The 17,985-nt window shown below is 37.8% G+C and overlaps 1 protein-coding gene across 4 annotated transcripts in view; it reads left to right on the top strand.

The window, feature by feature from the left end:
- The window catches only part of side-II (sidestep II transmembrane protein), a 547,262-nt gene that overhangs the window by 349,640 nt on the left and 179,637 nt on the right, over window positions 1-17,985 (top strand). The window lies entirely within an intron of this gene.

Raw genomic sequence — 17,985 nt, 5'->3', positions numbered from 1 at the left:
AGAATACACTGGGATTATTCCTGAACATTTAAAGGCTTGTCTACGTTATGAGTACAAGTTATATTTTCTGTAAGATGTGAACTGAATATTTAAATTGGGATATTAAGCTGTGTGCTTCAAAGAGTTATTTCAAATTCTGTTTGGATGTGAATCTTGTCTGTGTCACCATGGATAGGTATGCTGTGTAGGCATACAAACCAAGTAATAGAAAACATTTTGCTAAATAAGACGTAAGTTTGTTCTGCCCTGTTTGTTACAAGAGCAAATGACCTACTTGTAAAACTGATTGCGGTACATTGCACGGTAAGAGGTCATTGGAACCGTGCGCCAAGACACGTTGTAATAGCAGAAGGAACATCAGGAATATTGAACTTCATTATTTTTTCAACCGACAAAAATAAAAGACCAGTGTTCGCCTCTCCGTATCGGATTTCGGGACTAACAGCAGCCATCAGGGAGCACGGGTGGCGAGATTTTTTCCATATTCTCTTGTTTTTTTCTAGGGTTGTTAAGTAAATGCTTGTCGAAATAACTAATTTGATGGAGCAGGGCATTTCTTAAAATACAGCAATTTGCTCAGGTAGTCAAGAAATTGCTAATCTTTTATATAAATCAAAGTTTCATTATCAAAAGCAGAGCCTGTCGATTCCGGTTCTCACCCGCACACCTTGTTTGCCTGCGACTAATTTTATTTCCCAACTATATCTAGGTCTCCAAAATTCTCTTTTGCATTGACTTGTTTCTACCCTCATCTCCGCCCGTCTCATCCGCGTTGTGAGGTTTCAGGGTCTCACGCCGGGTAGTATGAAGCTGAGATGTTGCGCCTTGTAGTATCGTATAAATTTGCCGACGTTTCAGATGTGTTTACTGCCTCCATCATCAGGGTGAATCACGCTGATAAATAAACCCTAAATAAATAAACCCTAAATAAATATGTCTTCTGGTATTGTTTAATGGTTAAAGACGCCGGAAATTGACATCATAAATGAACAGGACATTCACGACTCCAATGTGTTATTTGACCTGATAGTAAACAGAAACGAAGTTAAATTTCGTGTGCAATAGATGGCCACACTGGTTGGTCAGAATGATTACAAACCCTGCACACTTTTCAGAGCCGACAGTAATACCCATGCAAAGTTGAAGTTCACGATCCAGGCACAGACAACGCAACCACGGATCACCGTAGACCAACAACGCGAACCTCAAGTGAAACTTAGCCCAGTGGACATTAAGCTGAGTAACTCAATTCGGGTAATACACCACCTCATGTGCAATTAATCGTTCAGTGTGGTATTAGATGAATTAGGGTTTTATAAAGTGCGACGTTTTTATGCTCAGCTCTTTATAAGAAACTAACGTTAAAATTTTGCCACTGATGACGACCTCTTAAGGTCAAAACGCACAAAGTGTTATTGTTTTGTTTGTACGCATGATTTTATATATCAATGCACTTATCAGTATGCAAGGTGTTAAGACGAGAAAATATTATTTAAAGTACAAATAAAATGGACTAAATGAACATCTCTTTTCTACCTAGAACTGAGAGGCTATCAAACACCGTCACCTCTTATTTCATTCCCCTCTAAACTAGCCTTTCTGTGGCGTGTCGCAAAGCGTCGCGGCTTATATTACAGTCGCCAATTCCACTAGGAATCGCTGAATTGTGTGGTTGGAAATACAAAATAAAGGAATCTTTCTGGCTCAGCAGAGCAGAATGTTGCAGTCTCCGTGACTTCTACGGCTACTAGGGTCGCAAGTTCGAATTTTGTTTAGGCTCTGTAAATATTCGCGTCTTTTGTGTTTTTCTTTCTAGGTACAGACGTGATGTTTCAATCTTCCATGCAGGGAGTTATACCGAAACTTTAAAAGTTTGTCTGTAAAATTGAAATTTGGGTCTGTAAAGGATTAATGTAAATATAATCTCAGTTCGGTAAATAAAACGAAAGGAGGGGATGGTTTTTGTGGGGAAGGAGGAGACCGATTTTGTACAAAACCCAATTTGTTGTTTTCTTGCTTTTATGCGTGTCTGATCGCGCTTTCAGAGGGTCTCATTTATGACTCCGGAGATATGTAAGAAAAATTGTAGTATGCAACTGATGCTGCCATTAGACAGCTTTTGGAAGTATTTCTATTATGGATGAGAGAAATATTGAAGTATATTTTCGGATGTGGAGTGTAAGTTTATGAACGGAATGTAACATTTTCAGGACGTGGCTCAGTGAAGACGTTAATTCAACTATAGGTTCCGAAAGTACAAGGAATTTAATGATCGACTGAGTTGTGTCAGTTTTTCAAACGAGGACCCCTCACGAAGGAGTTAGTCACACTTCATTTTAGATATGTTGTGCATCAGCGATTACGAATTCCATGGGCAGTAGTAATACGTTTTTAAGAAATATGAAATATTATTTCTTTTTATTTCGCGTATTAAGTTCCTTGCACCTTTTTCTCTCTCCTTTTTACAACTGGGTTTCATTGCTCTTATAAGTATTTATATGCGTTCTGTGTTTCGCCTCGTATTTTCCTTTTGTCCAACACATATTTAACCACACATAAACACGTCTGGAACTGACACTAGTTTCCTTTTTACTCGGTTTCTTTACTTGGAGTCTCTCGACAAAAATGTAATATATGCATGTCTTTGTTTTGAAGCACGCTGTATGTGCCCGTCATATGAAGCCTCAGTAAACAAACGGAAGCCGAATGTATACAAACGTTGTACTTCTAACGGCGCAGTCACTTTGCACAGAAACATTATGAACGCCTGCTTTGTTTACTGGAGATTCGGGCGACCTGGTTGTTAGAATTATTCATCTGCTCACTGAACAGACTGTAGCATGCCCAGATGTTTAAAAAAACTGGCCTGAAATATGTTCTGGATTGTAGTCGAGCTGTGTTTTGACATGTGCATAGACATCAGGGCGCATGTTTACAAAATCACAACACCGTAATGACACTCTTGTTTCTTCCTCTCTGGCTTGCAGATGTACATGTTTAGTTAACATCTGTATTCCAATTTACTGAAACTGCTACACGATGCCCAGAAATATATGGTATTCTAAATTTTTGTGTAATTTATGGTTCTTAGAATTTAAGCACTTCTCTGCATTCTGATCACTCATCTTTGGAATTGCTTTGCTGTTAATTGGTCTTCTTAAATGAAGTACTTAGATTTTCCGGCACGATATATGCAATGGTTACATATCCATGAACATACTGCATCCATACCCGACTCGTGTCCTTGACGATGGAGGTGTTATGTTCTTCGGGAGCATTGGTATCTACCTGCATGTCCAAACGGTGCTCTAGTCCAATGGTATTCAATCTTTTTTGTTCGCATACCCCCAGATATAATTTCTCTTCAACTTTGTACCCCCAAAGTTGTTGGTGTATAATTCAAGTTATACATAGTGTATAATCTTCATCTAAAATAAATTAAATCAATTACATTACTGATTATTCAGTGTTTATCATAAAATAATATATATTTTTTTTAAATTTCACATACCCCCCAAAGATGTCTTCGCGTACCCCAGGGGGTAGGAGTACCCCAGGTTGAATATCACTGCTCTAGACACCATCGAGATTCTCACCACCGTAAGAAACTTAAGTTAAAGATGACAACGTTCTGCGATATTGCGCCGTGTATTCTGGTATAAGTTGACCGACGTTTCAGAGGTTTTTACTGCCTTCCTACCTCAAAATCAGGGCTGATGATGAAGGCAGTACATACAACTGAAACGTCTGTCAGCGTCTACCAGACTACACGGCACAAGATCTCAGATGGCTGTCGTCTTCATACTCGTTCCCATGAGAATCTGAAATATCAAAGAATGTAATTTATACCGCAGTGCCTTGGTGACCTGAAACTTACCGTGAAAACTGGAGTGTCTTAGTGAAGGTAGGTTAGCGCTGGTGTATTAAAGTTTACGAACTAACGGAACGATATGAATTGCTCTGTTATGTTAATGTTGTTCATGGGCATAAGTATCGCAGCTACGAACTGTCTGACCTGTCTCTCCGCGGTATTAGCTTTGTTTTGAGGACATTCCTGCAGCTAGTTACCGGTGAATGATTCACCGCTCCGAGTCCACATGACCTGCATCCCACAACGCAGCTCTGTTTACCCGGTAGTCTGCTAGACCCTTAATTGCAATTTGTAATCTACCAGCGACTATAACCAGTGTTAACCATTGAGACACAGACTTATAGAGGTTGCACAGCTCCTGTGACCTCGACATTTTCACAGAGTTCAATGCCCACTCCCTCAGAAAATCGTAATTCTTAAAGTATGTTACTTAAGATTGCATAGAAGTATCAACCTTTATATTGTTACTTCTGATCCACTATTAATATAAAAGAGTTTGAGAAAATCTTACGGAATTAATAAATTAATCGTTGTAATGTACAAGGTGTTGCTTTCTTTGAGAAGGAACGGCCTTCTTCAATACCGAGTTGAACTTCGTGTTTCAAATTGCGAAATATGGTTGTCTTGACACGTGTCGCTGTGTCAGTTACGTTTGACTACAATGAACATTTTCGTACATGGGTTTAATTCTTAATGTTTACCTCCACGCTCTTTTTAAAACTGCTTCGTTTTACGTTTCTGTAAAACACCACAAATATTCAGTACGAGATTTCAAATTTTTTACAGTGCATTCTACATTTTATGGCCACAGTCAAATCCGAAAGCGTTTTCTAATCGAGATTACACTTTTTTCTCATTCAAGGAGTTTGAAGCTCCTCGCCACCTTTTCTATAGCCATCACGCCGGGACATGGCCGACTGTCAGTTATCCTCAGTCATGGCGTGAACCTAATCGAAAGGGAATTACCACGGCTGTGGGCTTCTCTCATACTTACTTAACGCGTGAAGGAGTAAAGGGTGGAGTGCGGCTTTTATTGTAATCCAGGAGCAGTTACAGAGGGCTATTATACGTCCTTCCGTTTCCTTCGTGATGTAATTTCCGGAGATCTGACAACAGGGCGAGCGCTGTGCACTAAATCCGAGGAGGGTAGCTTTTCTACTTCGGAAAGGGTGTGTTAGCCATCGCAAGTGAGATGGTTGAAGGAAGATAAGAAGCAAACACTGACTCCAATTATTGCCCCTCACTCCCCCTCTCCCACCACCACCACCGCCGCGGTACAGCTCATTTTGATACTTATCTCTAAAAGCTAAGGGTGTCTATAGATGTGCTGGTTTTATAGACATGTAGGCCTAAGGGTCTATTGCGTGTGTTAATTGGGAGGTCCCTACGTGACCCTCACACATCTTGTTCTCTCTGTACCAGATATCACTGTTTAACGCTATAAAGCGGGTAAGGGATGAGCCAGGAGGGGGCTGGTTTTTCTTCAGGCACCCGCTGAGATTGTATCTTAAATGAGCCGACTACCGCTTCCTTCCGCCTTGTTTCCAGTTCTTTATTCATTTATCATCCCATCATTCGACTCCGTCTTCAGATACAGCGTCGTTAAATAAACCAGAAATGAATAGTATTCTGCTTGTGTAGCAAAATTTCTGAGCAATGTCTTCAGGGTTTATTTAGCTAATCGTGCTTAGTAAATTTTAAGCTATTGGACTGTTAAACGTGAGACATATATGGTCACCCTCTGAGTAAATAACCGCTCACACAGCGGATTTATAATTCAGTAACCCATAACGAACCATATTTTGTCAACTTTTTATTTACTGTGCGGTTCCAGACAGAAAGTTTGCCGTTCCTCGGAAAACACAGTAATGTTTTTACCTGTTCTTAGATGAGAAAATGTTGATGTAAGTTTTGTTTTGTGAAGTAATGTTGGAAATTAACTAAGAGGCAGGAATCACAAAGAAAAACATTACATTTTATTGTTAGAATTACTCCCTTTATCACGAAACATTTCTTTAGAATGTGAGAGATATAACTGGAAATTTAAACGTGCTTCAAGTTGGATATACGAGCAGTTTGAACAGTTTATTGAACGACGAGGCACGAGAAAGAGAGAAATAAAAGTTTTCTTTCAAACTCGAAGCCTCCTCCTCAAGTGCACTTTCAGTCGCTTCAGCAAAGGAAGTCGTTGGCGCTGTGATATTTCTTTATTCTTACCTGCGTTCCTTCTTTCTGAAGGAACTTCATACGAATACAAATACACGAAAATATTCAGTATCGAAATTCAAACTCAGGATTAAACAGGTGATGTGTGAGAAATGAAAAACGTAGGCCTGTCTCTCCAGAATTTATTCTGTGTAGAAGTACATTTACTAAGCATAGTGGCGCACAATAATTAGACTTTCCTCATGATATTCTGAGTAAAACTAAATCAAGAGAAATCAGATGAGCGGAACATGTAGCATGCATGCATGCATATGTTAGAAATTTATTTTAATTTATCATAATTTTAGCCGCAGAACGTCTCTGGAAAAGACTACTTGGGAGACCTAGATATAGATGATTTATAATATTGAAATATTTAGAGGATTAGGGTTTGAAGGAGTGGAGTAGATTTAACTAAATTAGAGCAAGGTCCAAAAGTGGGCTTTTGTAAAGAAAGTTTTGAACCTCAAAATTCCATAAATGCAGAGGATTTTTTGTTAATGCGTGAATAAAAAATGTGTTTCAAAAGATAATATACTACGGAATTAGGTCTACTGCTGTCCATTGAACATATATTCACCGATTACATTATGTTACGTTGTAAAGCTTGAGTTAATGGTAGAGCTTATAGTATTTCCAGAAATTAATTAGTCCTTAATAATATCATGAATGTATTTTCGATTTCTTACTGTCGTTACAATTGTTTTTTGGTTATGCGCGTATTTTCGATTGGCTAAGTCCTTGTTTTTGTATTTTGTTCTACTGATTTGAAATGTACGTTTTACACACGTTTTTCTGACTACATTTCTTCTATTTTAAAAAGTTAACATCGTAGCTTAAAATAAGACATTACCGTTTAAGTATTAAACACGCACGAATTAAAATTTAATATGCTCAGCGTTTATGAATAAATGGACCTTGAAACAGTCTGCCCGCATCTTAATGGAACGCTTACAATTTACTAGATCTGCAGATGAAGTCTATTATTCCTACAGTAAATAAAGTGTGTTACGTATAAGTTAAGAATTAAGCTACCATCGTAAATGATAAAGGCACTGAAGCTTAAGTTTGCGTGTGAATCTTATCTGAGACGATTCTGTTTAAGAAAGTAAGATATTGCGTCGTTAATTTCTTAGCAGTTCTTTTGGTGCCACTCGACTGGGGTTAATTAAGATATTAAATGTACGACAATATCTGATGATATCACCACATGTCGTGAGATAGGGTACGTGAAGCACAACATCCATCATGTGCTTGTTGATTGTTTATTGCTTTATTTTTTTATAAGGTTATTTGTAACTCTGTGCACCACGTTCTTTTATTAACTGATGTTGAAGTCGATTATACAATTTATGTTTCTCATTATTAATTATTTAATATGTGTGTTCCACTTATTTAACAGCGCATGGAAATAGAGAATATGTTTAAATATGAAGACGAGGAAAAATAATATTTTCAAACTGGTATTTGTTAAGACGGCTAATAAGTGTATCGACCCGTCCAGAATTCTTGTCGAGAAACCTGAGGGAAGCATATCATACAGCAATTGCGGGAACAAATAAGAAAATAATAAATAATAATATAGGCTTTAATATAATGTGAATGTGTGGACTGGATTCAATTCTTTCAAAACAGGGTTCGGTGATTTTGAATATAAATTGTAGGGTTCCATGACGGCAGGGAATTTCTTGGCCGGTTGGATATTTATAATGTTAATAAAATAATCCACAGTGGAATTATTGATTTCTAATTTAGTAGTTGTTAGTTACTTTAAACTACAGAAACTTAAAGATAATCATCTGAAGACGACCATTTAAAGTCGAAACATACAGTGGATTGCAATACAAAATTGTTGTGTAAACGGACTGCCATTCTAAGTTTTGATGATTAATTTTTAATGAAGATTTCCGTCTTCTGGGTTGTTGCGCTGTGTAGTCTGGTCGATGTTAACCAACGTTTCAGAGGTCATACTGCGTCCGTCATCAGGGCGACTACACAGCGCAACAACCCAGAAGACGGAAATCTTCATACTCACCGCTGTGAGAACCTCAAGTCTTACAATTTTTAATGAATTGGAAATGATGTGGAATGAAGCGGTCATGGTGTGATTTAAGGTACTAACCAGGTATTTACATGGAGGGCCTGAGGAAAGTCTTAGTCAAGATAGCCATTTTCTTGGCCTAGATAAAAACTAGGCTTTCCGAATACGAAGCAGGAATGTTAATCACTGTACCGCGAAGTCGTGCTCTAGACATAAGTTTCGTTGCCCACCGTGTTGTCATGGTAACAAAGGTCTTTGTTGGAACTCCAACACGCATGGATAGTACGCTAGTGTGAATCGTAATCCATGGCAAATAAAGCACCCTACCTGCATTTACGTGTGTTTATAACAATATAAAAGATAATTCTGCAAGCCTGAGTGCTTCAAATCCTCCCTCCACAATAGCAAAAACGTGGGGAATATAACGTAATGAATTATATCGTCTATTGCACCCTGTACTCTTTATTAGCGTCTCTTGGGCACAGCACCTGGTTCCAGATAATCCCTCTTGCTGAACTCCGGCACGCATGTTTGGATCATGCAACTTAATGCAGTACGAGATGATTTAAATATAAACCGATTTGATGATAACTCGAGCAGAAGGCGGGATTGAACATGCATGCATGTCCGTGTTATGTCTGAGTGAAACCATAAAAGAAACGAGTTGCAAATTATTCTTTAAAAGCATGTTTTATGCTAAGTTATTTTTAATCTCCTCGCAATTTTTTGTGTCGTTATATCAGTAATCTATGTTGCTAGATTGTGATGCACTAATGGTGTGGAGGAACATACTGCCTCCATATTCAGGTTGGAGTATCGACGCTTCATCGCGGTCATTACCTCCAAGTGTCATAGTCTTGAGTCTTTTATAAAGGTTGAATCCAAAACAATTCTTATAACTGCGTTGTGCAGACTAATAAGGAGCTGACGTTTTTAGGTTATGTGTAGATTGCTTGCTTTAACGTTCATCAACCTACGACCGACGTTTCATAGGAGCTTACTGCCCTTTTGTCATTGTCTATCAGGCTACAGGGTGCAAAGTCTTCAGAAGACGAGTTATTATGAGAAATATATGTACGCTCTTGAAGTGCAATCTACCATTCTTGTTTCAGTCTCTCCCATATAAAACTTCGGGTCTAGAAATCACGCTAGTGGAAACAGCCGAATGTATTACTGTCAAATAATACACTGTCAAGATAATATACCCTAGTAATCAGGATCAGTAATGAATTTGTAACCTAGCAGCAGTACAACCATTCAGATCGGTTTATGACGTTATCATCTGATGGATGGCAGATGAAAATATAATTTTATCTGATAAATGGCTTAGTTTTGTGTGTAAACGCATGACAGAATACAAATGCATGTGAATCACATCCGTGCTTCAGGTAGGTAAATGATTAATAGAACTGTTGTGAAATGTACTACTAATTTATTTATCGCCGCCTTTGGATTATTCAATTGAACGTTTGAAAACGTAATAAGTTTTGTTGTAAGGCCATTTGTATGCGTTAACTGCTGTTGAATAAACATGACGAAGTTTTGAATAATGATACAGAGCGGTTCACAAACATACTTAACGAAACATACTATTTTGTAACTTGTTCTTTACGAGGAGTGTGGTAAATGAATGAATGAATGCATCGTGGAGAGGTGGTCCAACTGTTTGTTTAAATTTATAAATTATTTACACGGTTTAATTGAAACTGTCCTTGTGTATAATCAACTAAGTATATATTTGTAATTTTATTATTGGTCTTGTGAAAATTACTTTACTTCACCTGAAATGCTGTTTCACTAAATTTTCAGATAATAAATTTAATCGTACAATCTTCGATTTTGAAATAAATGCCAAAGTAATATATTTATTATAGATTAGCAACAGTAACAATAGTCTAAACGCCATGGCTTTGTCTGTAATAGTTCTGCATCGTATCCATATTCCCCAATTTCAATTCTCGGAGAGGGTACTATGTATCAGAACTTAAGTATTCCTCTGTTTTCTGATCTTCCAAAACTTATTACAGTTTATTGCCGTTTCCTTTCGTATCCTTTTGTGTTCATAGTTCACAGTCATCCGGTTTTTGATGTGAGAAGAGTCATTAAATGTCGGAGGGATCAAACATTGTCATCAGTCTATTTAAAACTCCAAATAGGAACACGCCATTTAAATATTGTAACGTTTGCTGCAGCTAACTGACTTTTCCCGCAGTGTATTTCTATTCTCCTACTTAATTTCATCGTGATGGTTGCTAACGATCTCATTTCTTCAGTTGTGAAACACGTAAACATTGTTTTTTATCGTCGAAAATATGAATTCCGGATGGAGAGGTGCAAATTGCAAAGTTGTTTTTATGCAAATTGTGTTATGATCTTATTTACATTTTGAAATTTTGTCTATGATAAGTGAGCAGTGCCACTTTTAGGGAAGCGGTTATGACTCTGAGTGTACCCTGTGAAGTTATTAAGTGAAACAAGGTTTCATTACTGCTGAAAATACGCTTCTTCAACAGAACGTAGACCTAATCTAACGACAGGTGGATACCCATCTCTTATTAATGAATGAAACGAGGTCTTGAAACTAAGAAGTATAATTTAAATGCGAGGTATTGAAAAACTTTTGGTTTTAAATTATTTTCATTGAAAAATGGGCGATCTTTTTACTAACTAAGTGACTCGTACCTGCTTAAGAAGAGCTCACTGCATCACATCGTTACGAAAAATTGAACTAGACACACGTGCTCCCATCTTCCTAGCTTTAGCTGAATTAGTCTGATAAATTCGCTACTTTAATTCTGGTGAATATTTTGTGCCATCATAAAATTTGTTGTTATTTTTCGGCACATTCAGTGGCACCTCGAGGCTATGGACTGTGAATCATAATGTACCTGCTCTGTTCACAGATTTCCTTTGGGGAACACTGTGAAGAGTTTTTATTATGCATTACTATAAGTCAAGGAAAATTAACTGGCCTAAAGTCGCCTGGTTTATTTAACGATGCCTCTTCAACGTTGACTGTCAGGGTTCTTTGAAATACGTAATTGTAATGGGTGTGGAAGGAACGACTGTGGTCTATGCCAATAATCTGCCTCGCGAGACTGAGGAAAAGAACGAAAAGAATCAGTTATTCCATGTGATATTTTTTGCTTCCAGGGCGGTGAGGGCAATACCTTATTTATTAATCAGTTACTACAATCGACCTGTCGGTTAATCCACCGAATATGGAAGCCATTAGGTACCCGGACACATGACCAGGTCACATTGACGGATAAGTGACCACAACATACCTATCCTGTAATAACAAAAGCTAAAACGATTCAAACCTAACCACACAACGCAACGTAAGGGACCAAAACATAACCTAACACATCCCACTCAAACCCAACCTAACCTAACCTAACCCAACCCAAACCTAAACTAACCGGACCTATCCTCCTCAAGTAGCCCCATCTTTTATAATGTAATCGCCCTGACTTATGAATGAAGCTTATCTATAAGTGGCTCTAAACTAACATGATTATATAAACTCAGTGTAATAAAGTTAGGTAGATATAAGCCTGAGAAAAATTGTTCTTGAATTTAGCTTAGAAAATTTAAAGGCCTATATTCCACAAAATCTTGGACTTATCTTCTTATGATCGTGAGGTGACGTTGACCTATCCATGACCTGAAACTGTCATAATTATTGTCGTTCAAGTTCCTACAGATCGGCAGAAATATGCGTTTGAAAAAACTACTTTCGAAATAGCTTGAATATTTTAAAGGCCTCCCTTCGAAAAACCCCTTGCCTTATATTGTCATGACAAAGACATGACGATGATCTGTCCTTGACCTCATACTAACATGAGTATTGTGACTCAGATTCCTACAGATCGCCAGAAATATGCCTTTGAAAAATCGACTTTCGAAATACGTTGAAAATTTAAAACGCCTCTATTCGGCAAACCCTCGGATTGATATTGTCGTGACCTTCACATGACATTGACTCATACCTCAAAGTGACATGAGTATTGTCACTCACATTCCTACAGATCGGTAGAAAAATGCGTTTGAAAATATGACCTTGTAATGACCTTGAGAATTTTAAAAGTCTCTATTCCAAAAAAACACGGACTGACATTTTCGTTACAATGACATGATGGTGACCTGTGCGTGTCCTCAAACGGACATATGTATTGGCACTCAGATCCCTACAGATCGGCAGGAAAATGGGATTCTAAAAAATGACTTTCGAAATACCTTGAAAATTTTAAAGACCTGTACTCGGAAGACCCCGGTACTTATATTGTGGTGTCCAAGGCTGTGTAGTCAGTACTAAAATCTCTGACTCAGACTCAGACTCTGACTAAAATGGTAAATGTCATCATAAGAGATTTCGTCACCATCACGTGAATGATCAACCTACTTATTAGACTTATAATCTATATTTAAATATACGTCTAATGGTTATTGCATAAATCGGTTGATTTTTAGAGAGTTTGTATTCTTAAGGTACCGGAGCCAAAGTTACAAAGCATAATAACCACTCCATGTGGCTCAACGCGTCGTTGAATCTCCCTAAGCGTGAGGCCGCCGGCGACTCACACGGTATAAAAATTGTTCTTAAGATTTAATGTCGAGTTCTGAGTCGGAGTCGGTACATTTTTACCGACTCTGACTCCGTAGCCCTGGTTTCATGTCCAGTAATTCATATTTCACTTCTGTAACTATATAAATTTTTACATTTTCCCTTATGCACTATCCTGAATTGTGCATTGCAAGTACAATGTTTCTCTGAGTACTACGTATTTCCGCGTTCTCTAAGTATGCAGTTAATTAACTTCTTTTCAGGCTTCTATATGCATGGAGCAGGCAGTCTGTTAAGGAGGCGTTATATCACTTTTGTTGAATCTGTTACTATAATACGAATAACTCATTCGTACGCTGTACGTCTGCGCTACAGAATTTCTCTTATTTTTCGAGCTTTGCTAGATTGTTAAAGGGGTTGAAGGGAAGATCACATCTGGTTCAGTCTACATTATTCCTACAGGGTGGAGTCCACAGTACCGGGGGCAGAGAATGATTCTCTTCTCCTTGTCTGTCGGCTTCCTGGTGATTGCCGTAAGGGCTTGAAAGGGGGAGGGAGACTATTCCGTTTCAACGGAGCAGCACCTGCAGCTGACAAACTAATTCCACCATAACAATTCAAATTTCGTACTTCCACTTTGTCTGTCTCTCTCACACATCCTTCACAGTTCGGTTTTCAAAACCAGCAGCAGAATACAGCATTTGGCACATCTTGTGATCGCAACGAATTTCTGATGCTACGGTTATGGGAGAATAATAACGTTCTACTTCTGAAATGGAATAGGAAAGGACACTGTGAGCTGTTGTAATACTGGCGTGTTTTATATCTACCTTCTCGAGAAGCAGCTCAAGAAATGATCACAATTTATGGAACTCAGACTTTCTTTTTACAGTGTTCGTATAATCCTTCAACTGAACCTTATCTTGAGGTAAATATAATTCATATCCATTTTAATATTATCATCCGACCTAAGGCAAGGTCCCCCAATTGATCTCTTCCCTCCAGGGTTTTGATTAAAATGTCTTAACGTATTAATTTTATAAATAAATAATATAAAATAATAAACTTCTGGTTGCGGGCAGAAGGAGGAAGCTTTGAGTGCTCATGTTTATTAAAGACGCATTATGGTATAAACCAACTTCCTGTCTTTCTTTTGTGGTATTTTCTGTTCTTGTGAAATCTGTAGTGAATCCCCGTGTCTTGAAAATTAAATTGTTGGTCTCCTCACCGAGCCACTTGAATCTGTTCTCTTAAGATATGTTTTAATATTATTCTATCATCTCGGGCAGTCGGAAATCCTATTTCTCTGCGATTTTCGGTCTAAAATCATAAACTACAGATTCTTATTTCTGAATGTGGTACCTGGTCCTCCAGTGTCAGCCTTTCTTGTTTAATTTCTGAGGTGCTGGGTAGAAATTACGAATCTCTTCAGTGTATTTTTTCCCCCATTTTTCCGTTACGTCATCTCTGGAAGTTCTTATTATCTTACCTCGACTCCTTAAGCAATTTTATTATGATACAGGTTTAATTTATTTTCAGTCTGGTCAGAAATTCGAATGTTGCGGTATTTATGGTTAATATTCTTGCTTTGCATTTTTTGTGTCTCGATGAATTGGCGACATATGTAGAGAGAACTTCGCTGTGTCACTTTAATAATACAGATACGCAGAACTAAAGCCCTTGAGATCGTCCGTATGTTCCCGTGCGAAGTGAATGGAGATGCTGAACCGTGTCGTGAAATTCTACAGACGCCTTCGTTCCATTAGGCTTGCCCCATGACATTGACTGATTCTCATGCTTCGTCCCTCCACTCCACCCTCTTGACATACATTGTCTGTCTTCGTCGTCCTTAGACACTTTACCTATTTGTTACGAATCGATTGTCCCTTTTCACAAACAAGTTTAAGTTTGATCTGAATACAGTAATTTTAAATACACTCCAAGTGGACCTTCGTTTGTTAGTACTGTTGTGCCACTGGGGTAGAAGGCACGAGAACAATAAGAAAGAGTTATGTAAATAGTATTAGGGATTAAGGAATAGTCACGTAGAGTAGCATTAGTGAATAGTTGTAGTAAGCAGTAGTGCTAATAGTGCTACGTATGTAAGGACTGTGGCCGTGAAAACCTGGTGTTAGGCGGCCACAGATCTCTGTATATAGTCTAAACCAAATATATTATTATATATTATTATATAGTACTGTTGTTTCTTTGTTTCTATTTCTTTTCGTGATTCACTGCAGAATGTAAATTACTTTAACGCAGTTTACTGTTTTGGGTGTTACTTCCTGTGTACCAGACTGTGAACAGTAGCGACTGCGTAATATTTTTTCCCGTTCTGTGGACAAGTACTGAACGTTTTTCGCCATTTGTCATGCAAGTTTAGAATCTACACTAATTTCTCTTTACGTCGCTACTAACTTCGTTTTTCTTATCGTGTTGTTAGTTAGTAGCTGTGCTTGGCAAAACATAGACGAACTGCGGTTTGCAACCATGTCAACAGGCAGATACGTGCAAGTATATCCTGTTTTAATATGGAGGTTTTGTTTTGTTTAATGAGACCAACAATGCGTGTTCAAGCAGTAGAGGTTGTACTAGTATCGTTTCTTGTTTGTGATAAGCCGCATTTGTTCCACGTCCTTTTGAAAATGTGACTGACGATTCAGATGTGACAAGTCTTCTTGCACGTAAATTGCATATTAGAATGGCGACCAGGTTACTTTGCAGGTGCGTAACTGCACATACATTTTTTTGTAAATTATTTGTAATGGCTTGATTAATTAATAGTCACAGAGAAACATAAAATACTCTCTGTGATAGTTTGTTTTATCCTTGCTGTACGATATTTGAGGTTCTCATGGCAGTGGAAATGTCGATTGTGATATGCTGGATTGTGACACCACGTGGTCTTGTAGCGTTTGCCAAGTGAAATGTCTATTTTACCTTCTTTCGCTCCTCATCTCTACGTTTCATTACTTATTTGTTTGTAAAGTTATTTGTACGTTTATGATTGTAGTATTGACTTCAAAATTATAATTTAAGAAACTGATTTAAGTAAAACTGCCAACTGTTTCTACTTCTGCCCTCATTGAGCCATTTGGTGGTTGAATTGGTTGAGGTTTACCATTTACATCAGTTTGAGTATTTCTGTGGATTGCAGAGAATACGCTGAAATTCACTGTGTGTGGGAAATTCTCCCTCTTGTAATGGGCAACTACCCTAAACTTTTACGAAATGACGTACAGAGGATTTCCAAATTGTTCCAAGCCCCTTGTAATTATTTACCGATTTGTTGTTAAATCTGACATATCAATTATCTTGATGATGTTTGCCGGATTGCTTAAAGTTACAGATGCCAGCATCCTCTTTGCTCAATGTTAATTACTTCCTGATTATATTCTCAAAAGTTGTTTAAGTAGCTAAGGTCCAATAAATTAGATCGTTTGTTGTAGTAAAAAGCTAATCCATTGCCATGTTAGTATAAATGTGGAGTCATTTTCAAATGGGGATCTGATTGAGATGATTCCAAGTGACCATAGGTTCCATCATCCGACCAATCCGGTACACACAGAGAATTTCTGTGTGTGTAGCCTACGTTGTACAAATACCACAATACTCATGGCAGGAGACAGCAAATACAAAACGTTTTGGTTTTCATAATTAGACGTAGGATTTGCAGGATTAAATCAGTTTCCGTGCCAACCACACACACTCGCCAGTAAAATGGTATAGTTCTTAAATCGCTTTATTCGTCAATTTCTGTTATTGATTTTCATGATTTTCCACGCTTCCAACAGAAAATGATGACATATTTACAAAATATAAATTAGGCTGCAACAATTAAATAAGCCTAGAATCAGTCATCCTTAACGTTTATTAGACATTTTTCGCAGTGTTATATGCAATGATGTTACTTCTGTCCGGCGGGAATGTTGTGCAATTAAGTAAATGTTGAAATGCTATTTAACCAGAAAGTAGCCATCTGTCGGTGTAGAAGAGAACGACTCTATTTTTGTGCTTCAAGTTGTTATGCCTCTGACAAAACACGAAGTTTTTTAACCGTGGAATACAGCGTCGCTGTGACGTTTACTGTGTAGTAGTGTCGTCCCCTCGCTCCATTCTTTGTGTAGAGTCCCACTGGGAATTTCTTTTGGAACATCGCCACAAAATACAAGCGCTTGTCTTTCATGTTGAGATTAGATACTTTTTGTAAAACTAAGTGAACCATAAAACATGTTTTCATCATGTATACCGGGTAATTATTTGTCCATCACTGTTATTGAAATCATCAAGATTGATCTACTTAACTACGCCGTTAGTAGCTCAGACTACATGATGTCGAAAGATAATGTCAGTCAATGAATGAGGCCGACAAAATAATATTCATAGTTCATTGATAGAACATTAATATAGATTTTAGGTTGGCGAACTATGGAATTGGTCACCCAGGAGACAGGGTGTAGGCCTAATGATATGGCGAATGAAACTTCACAAAGATCTACATTATTTTCATTGTGTCTAATATTATTAGTCTTTGAATTAAGAACGCTTCGATTGGCGGGGCAGGCATGTAGACAAAGATAAACACTGTACATTAAATACTAGAAATCCTGAAAGGGGAATGACGCTTGAGAAAAAGAAGATGTATATATTAGGACATAATTAGAACGGATATTAAAGAAATATTGCATGAGACTGTACACTGATTTCCGTTGTTTCAGGATAGTTTTCCGTGGCATGATTTTCTGAACACGTTAATGGACCTTCAGGTTCTATAAACGGTTAATTTATTTTCCATCTAAGCAACTATAAGGTTCTGAAGAACTTTCGTCCATGGGGTTGGAAAATTAATTATTTTAATTTTCAGTTTTAAGTAGCACACTCGAAAGATGATTCTGAGCTGAATAGTAATATGCATTTCCAGAATTTAAACTGCTTGAAATTTAATTTCAATTTCATACTTTGCACCCGTGGCATCATATTAAGGGACCCAGTGTCTTTAATGTTGACAGTTGAGGTAAGAGTACTGTATCGAAGGTTCTCAGAGCGGACATAGGTTTCGCGAATTGCTGGGTTATATCCTCCAGAAATTGAACCTTTGTACCATTATACTACAAACCCCGCAGTGTAGGATGTTAATAATTATCAGCTTGTAATTGTTACAAGCTCTTAGTTCCTTGACATGACAGTTGACTGTGTAATGGTAACCACGACAACTCTTGATTAAACCTGTAGGTCTGGAAACACCTGTTACTTCTGATATTAAAACAAAACCATTACTATTTCCGTAAATATGAACCAGCT

This window comes from Zootermopsis nevadensis, unplaced genomic scaffold, assembly GCF_977971745.1.
Source record: "Zootermopsis nevadensis isolate Lab colony 2312 unplaced genomic scaffold, Znev_1.0 Znev_ptg000021l, whole genome shotgun sequence".
NCBI classification, from domain to species: Eukaryota; Metazoa; Arthropoda; class Insecta; order Blattodea; family Termopsidae; genus Zootermopsis; species Zootermopsis nevadensis.
This window is presented reverse-complemented; position numbering and strand designations above follow the sequence as displayed.